Raw genomic sequence first — 6,239 nt, 5'->3', positions numbered from 1 at the left:
TTGGGTAAGATCCTCCCCGCCCCGGCCTCTGGGCCAAAGTGCCCCTACTCGCAGCAGCAGTGCCAAACAGCAGGAATTGTTTGTAAATGTTTTACAGTAGCAGACCAGTCTGTGCCAAAGGGAATCTTACGTAGTAGATCAACTTCACAAGCTGTCCAAGTAGGGCCTCTCCGGCTTCCCTGGAGGGGAGGGAGCAGCAGAGAGCTTCCCCCGCCCCTCAGTCCTGCCTGAACCTTGGACCTGGACCCCCAGAATCTTCATGCTCTGGGCTGCTCCAACGTGTGTAGACTCTACTTCCCACGCTTTCGGGTGGAATCCATTTCCTTGGTGTCCTGCCGAGCTCAGTGTGCCTCTGGGCTGGTGGAGGGAATCTCATTAGGGCTCGTGAATCAGAGAAGTCTAAAAGCTACAGACAACAGCTCCTTTCAGAGTTCCCTCTGAACCCCAGGGTCTCGCCGTGTGACGGATGATTTTTAGAGGACAAGAGACAAGAGCAATCACATACAAGGCAGAAAAATGTGGCAGCTGGAGCCCCGCTCTGAGTTCTCACACTCGGGCCCCACTCCGCGCTGAGTTGTCTGAGAAAGGTAGCCCTGGGCGAAGGCAGCCCCACTCCACTGACAGGCCCAACTGAAGGTGCACCCAGCAGCTCCCTGAGAGGCCTTCCTGCCCTCAGGACTGGTGTGGCTCCGAAGATTGACACTGTTCCTTTGCTAGGTAGCCTGTCGGCTCTCCTGGGGACTGGCACATGTAAGTCTGGAGTATCCCCAAAAGCAAGGCCAGCGGACCTGAGAGTTCAGATGGACGGCGGGCCTCCTTCCCCCACCCCCTCCGAGGAGACGAAGGCACTTCCCAGGATGTGTCCGGACAACAAAACAGGAACAGGTAAGCTTAGTTAAAACACGATTCTTACCTGGGACCCCCTCCAGGTGATACTGTGCTGGGGATTATTCCTCTAGCACAAGAATAGCCTCGCTCCGTGTGCCCCGCTGCCCTCTCTGCCCCTGCAGGAGCCTCCGAAGGCTGCGGAATGAAGGCCAATTGAAGGGCTGTGAATCATGTAATCAAAATTTCAGAAGAGTAGGAGATTAGGTGCTTCAGAGCCCACTCCGAAGGTCCAGGAAATCGGTGGCTTTGCTCTCCCTGACCAGCGGGCTGTACCACCAGATGCCAGTGGTTTTTACGGGTTGGCTCCAAGATGGAACCAACGGGCATCAGAGGTGTTGTTTTCAAACCCAAGGGGATAAAAAGGCAGCCCAGGAGCCTTGGCTCTTTGGTGGCTCTGGCTTGCCACCTGCTATCTGTGGCTTGTTTTTCCTCTGCAGGAGACACTCAGGACATCAGTAGCCTATGGACACTATGGCTATATATGTGACTCTCATAGGCAGGGCCTGGTCCCACCTTCTGGATACTTTCTGCTACACACTGGGCAGCTGGTCTCAGGCAAAGTGGACACCAGTAGGGGCAGGCAGGTGTCCCTGGACAACATCTCTCTCCTACCGCAACAACTTGGGCCAGAACCAGGGTAAAGTGAAGTAGAAGTCAGGAGTTGGTAAGAGGTGGGAGCACTGGCCACTGCCAGCTATCATCAGTGAGCTGTTTTGACAGTTGACCTACACTTTGTCTTACTGGGAACTGCCACTGCCACAGCTACCTTCTTGGGAGGTGGCCTGGGATCAGGGACCCTGCACCCAAATCAAACCTCCCTGGTCTGCTGGAATTTCTTTAGAGTCACTTTGCTCCCAAAGGCCCAGGAGGGGATCATCCTCCTTCTACCTCTTCCTTCTCAGCACCTCCCACTCCAGGTCAAGGGTAGTACTCTGCCCAAAGTGTTCTGGCCTGTTGAGTGCTTACCCAGCATGCATGATTGAACTCTGACCCTCACAACCGTCCTGGAGAAAGGGTATCATCCCCTTTGAGGAGGAGGAAGCTGAGCCCAGAGAGAAGGGCCACTTCAAGACCACAGACAACCTTGTCTGTCAAAAGCTCGTCAGCTACCCCACCTCACCAGCCCAGGCCTGGCAGAGAATTTGAAGCCAAGCATCCCCAGCTGGGACTGGTTCCAGGCCAGGTTGCTTTCCACTCCCGGGGATACTGTATGGCTACGTTGTGATTGTGATGCCTCCTTTGCAGACCTGGTAAGCCGCCGTGCAGCAACCACCAGGCCAGTATCTTTGTCTGCTCAGGCTGCCACAGTGGCTTAAACAACAGACATTTATTTGGGGGGACTGAAAGTGCAAGATCAAGGGGCCAGGAGATCTGGTTCCCAGTGAGGGCCCACTGCCTGGCTTGTAATGGCTACCTTCTTGCTGGGTGCTCACATGGCCTTTCCTTGGTGCATGCTCATGGGGAGAGAGAGAGAGAGGAAGCTATGGTGTCTTCCATCCTGGGAACCTACCTTCATGACCTCCAAACACCATCACCCTGGGAAGTAGAGTTTGGAAGGACACAAATATTCAGCCCATATCAGCCCGAGAGAGCGGACACAAAGGTTAAGTTGCTGCTCATAACCCTGGCGAATTTCGTGCCCTCAGACACGAATTACCCAAGGCCTCTGTCAAGCAGAAGGGGATGGAGCAGCTCAGGCAGAAGGATCCTTTGAGATGTCCACACCTCATGTGCCTTTCTGTGCCTGTCCTGGTGCTGGGCGGGCTTGTTTTTATTAATCTAATCACCGCTGATTGACAGGCTTCCTATGCTGACCTCACCTTCCAAAGTGGTTAAATATGAAGCTGGGAACTCACGGACAGTGAGTGTGCCTCACAGGGGATGGAGCCGGTCATGCTGCCTCAGCCTTGAGTGAAAGGCAAAGGGGCTCCACCCAAAGAAGGTGCTGGAGGAGTGCCTTGGTGAGCCACCTGGCAGGGGCTGGACCCTTGGATGGTCCACAGGCTCGGAGTCTCAGGAGCAGCATGGTCCACTGTATGAGGTTCTCAGGGCTGGTGTAACATTTCGATAAACTGTGTGACTTAGAAGAACAGAAATGTATTATGTCATAGTTCTGCAGGCCAGAAGTCCAAAATCCAGGTGTCGGCACAACTGCACTCTCTCCAAAGACTCTAGAGGAGGGTCATGTGTCTTTCAGTATCTGGTGGTGGGTGCATCACCCCAATCTCGGCCTCCTACTTCACATGGCCTTCTGTTTGGCTCTATGTACTCCTCTTCTTCTGTCTCTTATAAGGACACTTGTCAGTGGATTTGGGCTCTATTGGGACCATCCACGATGATTTCATCTTGAGATCCTTAACTTGATAACCTCCAAAGACCCTTTTTCCAAACCAGGGCACATTCATAGGATCTGGAGATTAGGGTTTGGACATGTTCTTTTTGGGCTACCATTCACCTCACTACATCCATTCCCACCAATAGATCAAAGGTCATTGACATCCTAGAAGTCCGGCTAGCAGAGCTCAGAGGTCATTGACAAGACCAAATGCCACCTTCTCCTTTCAGAACTGGAGAAGCCTCACAGGAGGGGGCTTCCCTGCCTCAAGGTCCCCTGGCAAGTGAGGGACAGAGCAGGGACTTGTTGCCCAGCCCCTGGGCTTTCATTGCCTGGATAAGCCTGCTGCACTCAGGGCTGGGTCAGGTCCCAGCCCAGCTCATTTATTTCTGCAAAGGGAAGCCTTCAGGGTCCCCATGCACAAAGCAAGACAAAGTTTTGGGGGTAGTGACTTCATCCTACATGTCATCATGGCATTGGGAGGCCTTGCTCCCTGCAGGCCTCAGGTACATCAGCTGGAAAAGGAGAAGGCCAGAGTAAAGAACTCAGGGGGTTCTCCTGGCTCAGGTACCCACAACCGCCCAGGAAGCACCATGGCTGGTGATGGCCAGGAGAGGGGCAGTGCTGGGTTGGACCAGACTCCAGCTGCTATAGCACCAAGAGCAATCACACTGGCAATGTTCCTCTGCAATTCCAACAGGGGTGTCCTTGGCTGGCATGCAGGTGCGGGTGCTTACGAATGGCCTGTTTCTCTCACAGTAAGCCAAGCCAGAACAGAATGCCTTTGCAGTTTGCAGCCTAGGGTAGGGACAGAACACAGTTGCACTCCAGATACCTGGGAGGCCTGGGCATGGCTGCCACTTGATGCTCTCCCTGCTCCTGAACCATTCCTGCTCTATGGCTATCTAGTACCCCTTGGTAGGCTTCCACGGAAAGGAACGTCAGTCTCAACATTCCTCCCTCCTAAAGCAGCCAATACTAACATGACTCTGATTTCTCGAGGGGTCTTCTTCCTTCTATTACACCAGAACCTGCATATTAGCTAATACTGCCATCCATCCCAGTCCTTAAGGAAACTGCTAGCCACATCATTTGATGCGCTCTCTCCCACTGGGCAAATGGTAGTTCTTCTACACACCCTCCAGCCTTTCCTCCTTCAGATATGCTCTAGTTTGATGGGGTTCTTCCAAGTGCGAGGCCCAGAACTAGCCAGAATATCTGGATGGTGTCCAGCCAGAGCAGAGCAGAGGGAGAGCTGTACAGACCAGACACGGATGAACACTTGGCATCTAGTATCTCAGTGAATCCTCCTGACAGCACTTTTAGGTAGTTTCTATTATTGTACTCACTAGAAAGATGAAGCAAACCATCTGAGTATCAGAGATGTTAAGTAACTTACCCAAAGGCACAAAGATAAGTAGTAGACAAAAGTCAAATCAGACGATCCGGTTCCAGAGTCCATGCCTTATACACTAAACTGCAAAAGAGAGCAGCACACTCATATCCCTTGTTCTGAATGTGTGGCCTCTGTTGATGCAGCCCAAGGCCCTGACTGCTTATCTGAGCCTGCCATAAGGGCACCAATTCATACTGACCAGTTGACTCTTCCTGCCCATCTCCATGTGTTGCCCTCCGTGTTCTCTGGGCCCCAGTTCAGAGTCTCAGTCTCCACTGCACAGGTTGCCTCCTCCAACTGAGCCATGCGCCAGCCTGCACAGGTCTCTCCTTCTCCCCTCCATGCCCCTGCCAGCCAATGTGATCAATGAGGAGAGAGAAGTTAGAGCACGACAGACAGGCCAAAGGCTGGCGCACAGAGCTATGAGCTGGCAACTGGTAAATTGAGAGCAATTCCTGGAAATCAGGAAACAACTATTGAGGCCAAAGGCATCAAAATTAAATTGGCCTTTGAAACAAAAAAGTGCATCTCTGCAGGCATCAACTGTGATTCTGCAAGGTTCCAAGATGAGCTTTAAATGAGATAAATTCTTCCAGCGCCGGTTGGGCTGGGCACACGGGGGACAGAGTGTTGAGTGATCTTGGGAGCCATTAGCATGATCTCATTGAAGTTGCAAGCCATTGGGGAAAGCTGGGAGGGAGCATCTGGGCCTCCAGTCTGACCTGTGGCATTGCACAGGGGCGTGAAATGTGTCCTGTGAGAATAGGAGGTAAGACACACAGCACGATCAGTTGAGCCTGGGTCCAGAGGGCTTTCTCCTTCGTGAGGGTTCTTCCCGCTTTAGGAGCCAAGAATCCTGAGGTTGGAGTAGCCCAGAAGTAGGACCTATTCCTACAACAAGATCATTTTTTAAAAAGATTTGTTTATTTAGTTGAAAGAGAGTGGGGGAAGGGGCAGAGGCAAAGGGAGAGACACAGTCCTCAAGCAAACTCCCTGCTGAGTACAGAGCCTGACATAGGGCTCGATCCCAGGACCCTGAGATCATGACCTGAGCCAAAATCAAGAGTCAGACACTTAACCAACTGAGCCGCCCAGGCTCCCCTCCAATAAGATCATCTTTAAGAAGCATGGATGAGTGTCAGTACTGATGGTGACATTCCTCGGGAACTCAAGTCAGAATATGCTCCATGAGCTTTGAGCACTCACAGATACAGTCACACGGCATTTTCAAGTTTTATATTCTTGGCACTGGAGTCCAAGTGAACAAATATCCCCCACCCCAGTGATGAACAAGGCTGTCCTGTGGGGAAATGGAGAGGAAAGTCTCAGTGCCCACCTTTGGGGAGCTCAGCGATAAGGATATTCCTCCTTTTAATATAACATCCAACTTAGAGCGCCTGGGTGGCTCAGTGGGTTAAAGCCTCTGATTTCGGCTCAGGTCATGATCCCAGGGTCCTGGGATCGAGCCCCACATCGGGCTCTCTGCTCAGCAGGAAGCCTGCTTCCTCCTCTCTCTCTGTCTGCCTCTCTGCCTACTTGTGATCTCTGTCTGTCAAATAAATAAATAAATCTTTAAAAAAAAAATATCCAGCTTGAGAGTGGGATCAGGCAGTTCAGAGG

This window comes from Mustela erminea, chromosome X, assembly GCF_009829155.1.
Source record: "Mustela erminea isolate mMusErm1 chromosome X, mMusErm1.Pri, whole genome shotgun sequence".
Taxonomy (NCBI): domain Eukaryota; kingdom Metazoa; phylum Chordata; class Mammalia; order Carnivora; family Mustelidae; genus Mustela; species Mustela erminea.
The sequence above is the reverse complement of the archived record's forward strand: the minus strand, read 5'-3'. Positions refer to the sequence as shown.